This window comes from Dipodomys merriami, unplaced genomic scaffold, assembly GCF_024711535.1.
Source record: "Dipodomys merriami isolate MVZ:Mamm:240054 unplaced genomic scaffold, mDipMer1.0.p SCAF_11, whole genome shotgun sequence".
NCBI classification, from domain to species: domain Eukaryota; kingdom Metazoa; phylum Chordata; class Mammalia; order Rodentia; family Heteromyidae; genus Dipodomys; species Dipodomys merriami.
The window spans coordinates 45795218-45807265 of record NW_027202382.1 but is presented as its reverse complement, the minus strand read 5'-3'; positions in this window follow the sequence as shown (position 1 = coordinate 45807265).

Genomic DNA, 12048 nt, shown 5'->3' with positions numbered 1-12048 from the left:
CACCTGGGCTTTTTCACTCCAGGCTGGTGCTCTACCACTTGAGCTACAATTCTACTTTCATCTTCTTTGTTGATTAGAGATAGAGTTGTCCACCAGGCTGGTTCTGAACTGTGATCCTCAGATCTCACTTCCAGAGTAACTGGGATTACATGTGTGAGCCACAGTGCCCAGACACTTTGAGTTCAAACTGTGTGTGAAGTTGCTCTAGACTCTCTCATTCAACACTGAATGATGCTGAATGGTGCTTCCTTTTCTTTCTTTTTTATGGGGGAGGGGTTAACCATTTTTTAAATTCTGTACTTTGGTTCCATTTCACATAAAATGATGTGCTCGATCTCATGTTGAATTCTAAGAGATGCATATATTCCAGTTTACTTAGGAGCATCCATCCTCCAAAAAGTCATGCTCTCATTCTTTTTTTTTTAATTTTATTTTATTTTATTTGAGAACATACTGTACAGAGGGGTTACAATTACATGGGCAGGATAATGCGTACATTTCTTACCAAGCATTGCAGCCTCCTCCTTTGTTTACCCTTCACATGCTCTCATTCTTAAGCCCAAATGTAATTCTCTCCTTCTCTCCTCTGTCTCCCTCTCTCCCTGTTTTGTTCTTTCTTTCATTTATTTTTAATTTGTTTCATTTTGCTGAGACAAAGTCTTATATATAATATATATATATATTATATATATATATATATATATAAAATATATTTTATATATTTCCCAGGCTACCCTTGACCTGTGATCCAGGTCCTGTCTCAGTCTCCCAAATGCCAGGATTTTTCTTTTCTTTCTTTCTTTGTGATTTTTTTTTTTCCTGGTCATGGGGCTGTCCCTGATCTTTTCACTCAAGGTTTGTGATCTACCATTTGAGCCACAGCTCCACTTTCGGTTTTCTGGTGGTTAATTGCAGATTAGAGTCTCATGGACTTTCCTGCCTGGGCTGGCTATGAACTGTGATCCTCAGATCTCAGCCTCCTGAGTAGCTAGGGTTACAGGCGTGGGCTACTGGCGCCCAGCGGTGACCCATGGCTGGATGGACAGGCTGAGGAACTGGTATGGACTAAAGAGGTGGAGTCTTGGACTGAGCTCTCAGACAGTGGAGGAAGTTAAATTGCTGAAAAGGAGGGTGGGGGAGGGGAACACACAAGCATGTGATTCTTCTACACAGGGTGGTGGTACTCCACTGGTATTCAATTTTCTGAGTCTGCTGGGCGCCGGTAGGTCTTGCCTATAATCTTAGCTACTTAGGAGGTTGAGATCTGAGGATCAAGATTCAGAGGCAGCCCAGGCAGGAAAGTCTAGGAGACTCTTATTATCTCCAAATAATCACCATAAAGCTGGAGGTAGAGCTGCGGCTCATGTGGTAGAACACTAGCCTTGAGCAAAAATCTCATGGACAGCACCTAGGCTGTGAGTTCAATCCCCAGGACTGGCGTGTATGTGTGTGTGTACGTTATAAGCCTAATGGTCGTCCAAAATCTGGCAAGAGAATGTCCTGTTCTCAGGAATTGCACTCAGCAGGTCATTTGTGGTGACAGGGCACAAGGCCAGCAATGGACTGTCCCCAGATTCAGCAAAACAACCATCTCAATAAGAGTGAAGATGGCAGATGGAGAGAGGGTAGAGTGAAGGTCATGTGACCTTGCAGAGGCTGATCCAGGCTGATCCAGGAAGAAGGGAGAGAGGAGCTCACACTGCTATTCTCAAATGGGCTTGAAAAACATTTTTGTGCCAGTTCAGGGCCTGGGTGCCATCCCTTAGCTTTTGTGTTCGGTTGGCACTCTACCACTTGAGCCACATCTCTACTCCCTGATTTTTGCTGGTTTATTGGAGATAGTCTCATGGACTTTCCTACCCAGGCAGGCTTTGAACTGCGATCCTCAGATCCCAGTCTCCTGTGTAGCTAGGATCACAGGTGTGAGCCACCAGGGCGCCCTGGCTGGATTTTTTTTTTCAAGTTAAAAAGTAAAAACAATGACACCCAATTTCTTTGAAATTAGTGCTTGCTATATAGAAAGGACATTTAATAAATGTAGTCATCGCCATCTATGCATATAATAGGAAATGGTATCTTAATAGCCATCGTTTATTCTCACAGAGGTGCTTTGAGCCCTTCTCCAGCAGGGCCTTTGAGCAGCTGAGTCGCCAGCTCCCACCCTTGGTCAGGGTGGAGGCTGTGTCCCAGGCTTGTAGCCAGGTGACAACGACTTCATTTTCCAAGCCCAGATCCTGGCAGGGTGCCCGCCTCACACAGGGCCGGAGAGCCGCAGGATGAATCCACAAAACCCGGGCAGGGACTGGCGCCAGCTGCTGGAGGGGCCTGAGGCGGCCCGAGGGGCGTGGCCAGCGCGGGGTGGGAGGGGTCCTGCGGGAGGGGCGGGGCCAGCACGCTGGGGTCTGCGGGAGGGGCGGGGCCAGAGGGGGTCCGTGGGCGGGGCCAGCGCCCTCCCCGCCCCGTCCGGTGCAGTGCAGACACGCAGGAGACTTGCATGGGGTCCTGCCCTTCTCCTTATTCCCGGCGCAGTCTGATGAGCCCTGGGCGGGCCGGAGGCAGAGGCAGTGTCCCTCGCTCTGAGTCGTGCGAGCTAAATTGGATAATTCAATGGCTTTCCTGGGAGAGTTGCTGTGTAATTAAAGGGGACAGGAGACAGCGCTGGGTGGCTGGGGAAGACGCCCGATCCTCTGGGGAGAGGGGAGACAGCCCGCGCGGCGGGCAGGGACAGCGGCGGGCACTCTAGCAAATGGGAAGGAGATAATGGGATCTGCTTGAATAAACTTCTGGCATCAGTAGCAAAAGGTTTCCAATACATTTGCATTTACAACAAATGCCATATCTCACTCTGCAGGCTAGCTGTGTGACGAGGCAGTTCCTGTGACTCGGTTTCCTAGCCAAGGGTGTAAAGAATGTATCTGTTGGGCTTTGTTGTTGTTGTTGCTTTGGGATTTGAACCCAGGGCCTCCAATTTGTGAGGCAAAAACTGTACTGCTAGAGCCACACAGTGGCTTTTTACTTTAGTTATTAAAAATAATAGAATATCATGTTTTTGCCCAGGCCAGCCCCAACCTGTGAACATCCATTTTCACCTCCTGAGCAGCTGAGATGACAGACATGTGCCACCATGCCCAGCTTTATTGGTTGAGGTGGAGTCTCACTACTTTTTGTCTAGTTGAGCCTCAAACTACAGTCCTCTCCATCTCCACCTCCTGAGAAGCTGGGATTACAGGCATGTACCACTGTGCCCTTGTGCGGTTCTTTCAGCATGTGATGTCCTTGAAATACTTCATGTTTACAAGAGGTGGATCCCAACCGTAATCCTATCTACTTGGGAGATAGAGAACAACAGGAAGGTTAAAGTTTAAGGCCAGCCCCGAAAAAAGTTTGTTCAGCCAATAGCTAGGAATGATGGAGTACACCTGCCAGTATCTGCTGTTGTAGATGTCATAAGAGGTTTGAGGTCTAGGTCTGCCTGGGCAAAACGTGAGACCCAGTCTCAAAAAGAACCAAAGCAGGGGTGGGGGGAGGGTGGAGGATGATCAAGATGCCTTGCAGACATGGATGGACATGCGGAAACCTATTTGAACAGAAGATAAAGACAAAGTAAATATTTTTTAAAAGGTGGCTCAGTGATAGAGTGCTTGCCTTGCATGCATGAGGCCCTGGGTTCCATTCCTCAGCACCACATAAAGAAAAAAGTCGGAAGTGGCGCTATGGCTCAAGTGGTAGAGCACTAGCCTTGAGCTGAAGAGCTGAGGGACAGCGCCTAGGCCCAGAGTCCAGGCCCCACGACCTGCAAAACAAACAAAACAAAACAAAAAACAACACAGTATAAAGGGTTGGAGAGGTGGCCTAAGTGGTAGAGTGCTTTCTCCAAGCTTGAGGGCCTGACTTCAAACTCCAGTGCCACCAAAAGCTATTTTCCTATTGCTCAATGACTAAAAGTGGGTGCAAACTCTGCACCCACGCATGATGTGTGCCAGGGAGCGAGGATGGTTGTGCACTGTTTGGGCCACACTGAATCAGGCTGTGGAGACCGCTGGGGGCTAGGGCTGCCATCTTGCACCTCTGCCAAGGCATTGGAGGTGCAGGGCCTCAGGACAGGCCGGCACATGCCCAGGGCCCCTTGAGCATCCTTCACACTAAGTAATTAAACTCATCTTGAACTTGGAGAAAAAAAAAATCCTGCAAAATACCTGGTCAAGTGCTGTACTGAGGCTGCCACGTGCTTTTCCCTTCTCCTGATTGCTTTCAAAGATGATCGGGAGTCGCTTACAATTAACTAGTGATACATAACCCGATCATCATCCAGCAAGCATTTATCGAATGCCTGCCGTGTGCAGACTTGTGCTGGGCACCAGTGAGCAAGGCAGCGGGTCTCAGCCTCCCGAGTGGCAGGCGACGGGCATGTATGTCTCAAAGACAAGAAATAAGCAGACATGGGAGGGTGGTTTGCTTACCAGGCTGGGCAAAATAGAGCACGAAATAGATACACTTTTTTTTTTTTTTACTTTCCTTTTTATTTGATTTCAATCCAGGGGTGTGATCCCGGGCCTCTGGATGCACATCCACCACAGAGCTGCACCCCAGCCCAGGGTTAATGATTTTAATTGGCACTGTCCCCCTTTGTGGTCAGTGTCCCCAGCTGGAGCTGCCCTGGGGTGCCAGCCCTACAGGATCCAGCTCAGTCTGCCCTGTGAGTGACATGTGTGTCATCTCTGCTGCTGCTTATTAGGGAAAGCTGAGCCCTGTCCCCTGGGGTCCGGCATTGTCCTGCTCTTTCCAGAAGCCACCGTGGTGTTCAGCTGCCAAAAAAGCACAGCGCTGCTTCCTGGCTGGCGAGAGAGGAGGATTGCATTTTCTGAGCTGCCTGGCACACGCGTGGCTGGAGGCCTGTAAACAATGGTGCTGGTCATTGAGCGAGTGAATTGCAGAGCAGGGGGGTGGGGGAGTGTGGGGAGGGCAAGTTTGGGGGAAAGAGTCCATGTTCTGGAAAGTGCAAAAGAAGAAAAGGATGAAATTCTACTAAGTACAACCGTCAAGAGCAGGAGCCTGTGTGCACAGTGTTTTTAAGGGTCATTAATATTAATAGACCGATGGGCAGGATGCTAATTGATCATTTTAGTGGCAGCTTCATTCGTGTGCTCAGTCTGATCAACAAGTCTCCTGGGGGGTCTTTTGCCTCTGGGAATAATCACTGGATGAGTCTGTGCCCCTCCCCACAAAGGAAGGCTGGGCAGCCTGGGATCGGCAGGAGGCTTCCAGAAAACACACCACGCTGACAGATGCTGCATTAGGCACAACCCTGTCCTCATGCAGGCCTAGATTGGAGATGAACATGTGCTGAGACAACCCACCAGCCCCGTCCACTCGTGCCACGGAGGCTTCCTGGAGGAGGTGGTGTGGAACGGGGCCATGAAGAGTAGCTAGGAGTCTGACATGGGAATAAGATGGAGCAAGGGGCGGACAGGCATGTGTGAAGACACAGTGCAGGAAGAGATGACAGGTTTGAGAATCGCAAGTCTGACTGCAGTACAAATCAAAAGCACGCCTGTTACACACCTATGTGCACAGCAGAAATGCCTACAAGAGTCCCAAAGAAGGGCTGGGAAGGTGGCTCAGTGGTAGAGCACTTGCCTTGCATGCCAGAGGCCCTGGGTTCGATTCCTAAGCACCACATAAGCAAAAAGAAAAAAGCCAGAAGTGGCGCTGTGGCTCAACTGGTAGAGCGCTAGCCTTGAGCTGAAGAGCTGAGGGACAGCGCCCAGGCCCAGAGTTCAGGCCCCACGACTGGACCCCCCCCAAAAAAAAAGAGTCCCAAAGAAGGGAGAAAGCCAAGAATCCATGTTACACAAAGTGTGCTGTGTCCCTATGGTGGAATATTACTCAGCCTCAAAAAGAAAGGAAGTATTGACTCTGCGAGGGTGTGGATGGACCTGAAATCATGATACTGAGAAAAGTCAGACATCAGCCAGATGCTGGTGGCTCACACCTGTAATCCTAGCTAGACAGGAGGCTGAGATCTGAGGAGCGTGATTCAAAGCTAGCTCAGGCAGAAAAGTTTGAGAGATTCCTGTCTCAAATCAACCACCAAAAAAACCAAAACAAAACCACAAAACACCTGGATGTAGAGCTATGACACAAGTGGTAGAGCACCAGCCTTGAGCAAAGAAAGCCCACCGGCCCTGAGTTCAACCCCGAGTACACTCAGACTCAAAGTCCCTGCTCATCAGGACTATACCCTCCTGCTTTCAAAATTAGCCATGACTTCATTTGATTTGATTTATATTACCACTGCTAGGTCTTGAACTCATGACTTTGCACTTGCTCGGCTGGTGCTCTTCTACTTCAGCCATGCTATCAGCCTGGCTTTTGCCATGGGAGATGGTGTCTTGAGGACTTTTCTATCTGAGCTAGTTTTGAAGCATGATCCTCCAGATCTTACCCTCTTTAAGAAGCTAGGGCTATAGACATGAGCCATTGGGACCCTGCCGCTAAATTATAAACTACTAAAAATGTGATTTATGAGAAAAAAGGCTCAGGAACAGTGCCCAGGCCCTGATTGCAAGTCCTAGAACACACACACACCACCACCACCACCACCACCACCACCACCACCACCACCACCATCATACTTTTCTTCTGCTTCACAAATAGGGTGTCCCTTTTACTGAGCCAGAGGAGCTGGGTAAGAGCAGCCCTGGGCTGGAAGGCTCTATGGTGTGTGTTTATGGCCTGGCCCTGTACCCTGTGGTAGACACACAAGCCCCCTCCCCAGACAGTCGTGTTCCCTGCCAGGCAGCTCTGGGGCCAGTATGGAGCTGAGAGTGACCGGCAGGGCCAGCGCTTCCCTGGCCTGTCTCCGACAAGCCTTTCTAGAACCGGGCTTTTGTATCTCTTCAGGGGGTCATCTGTGGACTTCAGGCCTCACATTGATCTGAAATATAAATACTAGAAGAGAGGAGGCGGGGTGGCATGGCACTTTTATGGACTTGATTGTAAAGAAAGTCAGAGAGGCACAGACGGCTGCTGGAGGACGCACGGCCACCCGGTTGCTAGGAGTCGAGTCCACAGCAACAGAGCGGCCAGAATACAGCCACGCAGACACAGCCATGACCATGCTCAGGAATGGGAAGGGGATCTAAGCCACACTTTTTGGGGTTCTCTGGCCACAACCAAAGGAGGAAGGCTTTGAGGCTGCAGTAAAACCTTCCCCACCCCCACCCCCAATCAGGACCCAGGTGGGAAGCGGGGGACAGGCCATGGGCTGTCCAGCCAGGCCCAGGATGAGGGCCCCAGCATGTCACCCTAAGACCCCCAGCAAAGCTAACCACCTAGGGCATTCGTGGGAGGGGGTGTCTCTGGGGCACACAGCTCCGGATCTGTCACCCCCTGTGAAGGTGGCGGCTCAGCTCCAGCAGCCCAGTGACACTGGTGGCATCTTTGTCCCCTTCCCTCTGAGCTTGGAGGAGAGTGGTACCATGGGTGCCAGGAGGAGGGAAGCAGGCCTGAGGTGAGGGCCAGAACAATGGGCCTGGAGGAGGCCTGGCGGAGGAGTGTGCCGGAGAAACCCATTAAGGAGAAACTGATCAATACTGGAGAACCAGGGAGGTTTAAAAGCCTCAGCACAAAGCGGAGGCCGTGGCGTGAAGCTCTGTGGATCTGCTCTCCTTGCGGGAGGGGCGGGGCGGCTGAGTGGGACGGGGCGGGGCCAGGCCCACGGGCCACACAGGTGTGGGAGCTCCTGGGAGCATCCTCACAGTCCCAAGGCCCTTCCCTCTCACTCTGCTGAGCCCCCACCCTCCAGGGAGAGGCCACGGATGCCCAGGTCCTGCCTCCTGGCCCAGGTGCCTTTCCCCTTTGAGGCTTACAAAGAGACAATCCCTCATTTTCTGTCTTTGTTATTATCTGTGATCTCAGGGATCTTAAAAACCTGCAATGAACTGATTTAAACCTACATCAAGCCAGGAGCTGGTGGCTCATACCTCTGATCCTAGCTACTCAGAAGGCTGAGATCTGAGGATCGAGGTTCAAAGCCAGGCCGTGAGACTCATGTCCAATCAACCACCAGAAACCTGGAAGTGTTTGTGTGGCTCAAAGTGGTACAACACTAGCCTTGAGTGAAAGAGCTCACAGACAGTGCCCAGGCCCTGAGTTCAAGAAGATCCAGGCATGGTGACACCTGCCTGTAATCCCAGCACTAGCATTGGGGGTGAGGGTGGGGGAGGAATGAGGTAGATAAAGCAATCGGATCTGGGCTGCAGGGCAAGATCCTGTCTCAAAATAAATACACACATAAATAAAAATTAAATAAATACCATTTAAAAATAGAATAAACAAACGAACCAAAAATAAAATAAAATAAAGCCCACATTAGCCGGGGACTTGCTCAGGCTGGCCTGAGCACAAAAGAGCCCGAAGTGAATGAACAGAAATATGAAAGTTAACAAACACCACCAAGGCTAATCCCTGCACATTGTTGTCTCGCTGTGTGTGTGTGTGTGTGTGTGTGTGTGTGTGTGTGTGTGTGTGTGTGTTGGTCCTGGGGCCTGTACTCAGAACCTGTGTGTGTGTGTGTGTGTGTGTGTGTGTGTGTGTGTGTGTGTGTGTTGGTCCTGGGGCTTGCACTCAGAACCTGGGTGCTGACTCTTAGCTTTTATGCTCAAGTCTAGTACTCTGCCATTTGAGCCACAGCTCTACTTTTGGCTTTGTGGTGGTTAATGGGAGATAAGAGTCTCTTGGACTTTCCTACCTGGGCTGGCTTTGAACCACAGTTCTCAGATCTCAGCCTCCTGAGGAGCTAGTGCCTGGCTCTCACTTCTTTTTTGTTCCTCCATCTCCCAAACAGAGCTCAGGAAGGGCCAAGGACATCTGACTGGGGTGGTGAGAGGCAGGGGGGCGGAAGGCCTGGACCAACAGGGTTGGTGGCTCCACATGTGCAGAGGAAGGCTGGAGCACAGACAAATGGAGTGGAGGCAGGGGCTGGGGCGGAGGCCGGCACTGGGGAGGCAGGGGCTGGGACGGAGGCTGGCACTGGGGAGGCCGGCACTGGGGAGGCAGGGGCTGGGGAGGCCGGCACTGGGGAGGCCGGCACTGGGGAGGCAGGGGCTGGGGCGGAGGCCGGCACTGGGGAGGCAGGGGCTGGGGCGGAGGCCGGCACTGGGGAGGCAGGGGCTGGGGCGGAGGCCGGCACTGGGGAGGCAGGGGCTGGGGCGGAGGCTGGGTTGGGGCAGGGGCTGGTGAAAGCACTGCAGCCGCCTCTGATCTGTGTGGTTGGCACTCTTGCCTGGTGTAACCGTTCTCAATGGCAGATCCCACCAGCAGGGCAGCACTGGTCACTGAAGGTGGAGTCAGGGAGGAAACAGAGACTCCCTTCGGTGCCCCCCCCCCCAGTGCCACCACAGACTCAGGGCAGCAACAACCTCAAGATGCAGCCAATGGGAAAGTACAGCAAAGCATTAGATCCTACTCTTCCTCTTCCTCCCCCTCCTCCTCACCCCTCCCCTCTTCTCTTTCTTTCCCTCCTCTTCCTCTCCCTCCTCCTCCTCTCCCCTCTATTCCCCCTTCCTCTTCTTCCTTTTCCTCTTTTCCCCCTCCTCTTCCTCCCCTCCTGTTCTTCATCTTCTTCTCCTCCCCCCTCCTACCCTTTTCTTCCCTTCCTCCCCTCATCTCCTAGAAGAGGCTGGTCACCTGAGAGCTGGTCACCACAAGTGGCCCAGCCCAGAGTCCGAGTGGCATCAGAGACTCACTGCTCTTGAACTTCTGCTCCTCTAGCCCCAGGGCTCCCTGGTTCCTCCTGTGGCCTCCTCCCCTTCCCTTGCCCCTCCCTGGCCTCCATCTCCCGACCTCCTCTGGGTGTCTGGCCTTCCCTCTGGGCTCCCAGCCAGGCCCAAGCCACCACCTCCTCCACCACACCCTGCTCACCCTCAGCCCCGCAACTCCTTGGTGGGTCCTTCCACCCCAGCGTCGAGCCCCCGGCTTTCCCCCAGAGCCCGGGGAATGGCCCTGCTCAAGTCCCTATCACACCTCCAGGATGGAAAGAGAAGAAACGCGGGCGTCGTCAGCGTTAAGCACCATAAGTTATTACACAGCGACAGGAGACTAATACACAGGCCCAGAATCCATGCTCAGTTGTAGCTGGCTTCCTTCTCTCACACCTTCCAGAAAGATCTACTCCCCAGATCTGGCCACTTTTGGTCTCATCTCACCCAGTCCCATCCCTGCCCCCGGACTTCAGCCTGGGCCTCCCGCCCAGCCAGCCTCAGCTCACCGCTTTATTTGAACTCACAGCTCTGCAGGGTCCTCCCTCACCCCTACTGTCTCTGAGCCTCTGTTTCTGTGGCTTCCTGGCCCTGACCCTCCCCTCGCTCCCCATGCTCCCCTCTACCAGGGTCCACGCGGTGGCCTTCCCCCGCTCTTCCCTGCCAGAAGCCGGGACGCCAGGGGTTCTATCTGCCTCTCAGTGACCACCGAGGATGGGGTGGCAGAACCTCCTGGGGGGCTGGCACCCCCACATGGGAACCACCTGTGCTCCTGTTTGGGGTATGGGGGTTCAGGAGAGCCGAGGGGCAGGCGTGCCCGGGCAGCGCCCACAGCCCTGGCGGGAGGAACGGAGCCAGGCAGCGGAGCAAGCCCGCTGCCAGCGCCGAGCCTGATAAATACTTCATGACGCAGGATTTACACAAATCAGCGGAATCCCCGTCCAAAGGGAGGGGTGCAGTCCATTTGCCAAAGGAAAGGTGATCTGCTAAGTGCAGGAGAGAACATTCTAGAAGGGCCTGGGGAGCTACAGACATGAAAACTCCATGCAGAAATTGACCAGAAACCTAAGCAAACAGAAAAAAAAGCCGGGGGGGGAGTTGGCTGCTTACAGGACAGCTCCCTCCCTCCCCTCCCCTCCCCCCAGCTTGGTACAGGTGGTAGGCGGAGCCAGGGACGGGTGCAGGGGTGTGGCCTCCCCCCCCAGCTCAGCTGTGAGAACCTGACCTGCCTTTGCCTCTGTGTGTGCGTGTGTGTGTGTGTGTGTGTGTGTGTGTGTGTGTGTGTGTGTGTGTGTGTGTGTGTGTGTGTGTGTGTAATCCACAGGGTGGAGACACTGGGGACCCCAACATGAGACAGGTAGGAACAATGTGGGTCCCCTAAAGGTCCCTTTGGGAGCTGGGTAGGAAAACCAAGTCTCCAGGGCCCTTCTCAGGCCGTGGGGTACTGGGGAAACATTGGTACTGGGCAGAGGCGAGAGAGACTTCCAGCCCGGGAGGAGGAGCTTCTAAAAGACAAAGGGCCTGGCAAGTGGAGCCTCACACTGTCCCCTTCCTGGGCCTGTTTGGGGGTGTCTGGGGGCCAGGAGGTTGCAGCAGGACATGCTGGCCTCTTAATCCTGGCACCCCAATGGCCTCTGCCATCACTCCCGGGGGCCCTCAGAGAATTCCCGGTGACCCAAACATTTCCCACGTGTCGGCACAGTCGGAGAAGGGCTGTGGGCGAGCTGGATTGCACTGGGCTGGGCTGCACCTGCTGATGCTGGCCAAAGAATTCACAGGTTCAGATCTTGGAGCTGGAAGGACCTGGAGAGATTCTCTCACCCATACCTCCACCCTCCTCGCCAGCACGCAACGGCTGCTGGTGCTCCAGCGGTGTCACCACAAACCACCGCTGCAGAAGCCAGGGCCACCGCAGCTGGGGTTACTATGGCCGCCATTACCCCAGCACGATTCCTGCAGTCACTCCTGCCATGACTACAGCCAGTATCACCACAGACACCCCCAACACAGACACCCCCAACACAGCCACCACCACAGCCGTGGTCGCTGCGGCTTCTGTGGCCGCGAGTACCCCAACCTCTGGTGCTGCAGCCACTGCTGCCACAGCCACAGGCACTAAGCCACAACGACTGCAGCAGTACTGTCCGTGCATGGGAGGGAGGCCGGGGCCTCTCTTTCCTGGCCTCAGCCCCTGTGAGTCTCCTTCTTCCCAAGAGCCCTTGGACCCCGTCCATCTCAAGGTTGCAGCCTGATCTCATCCTGCTCAGAGCTGCTGGTCACTGCTGGT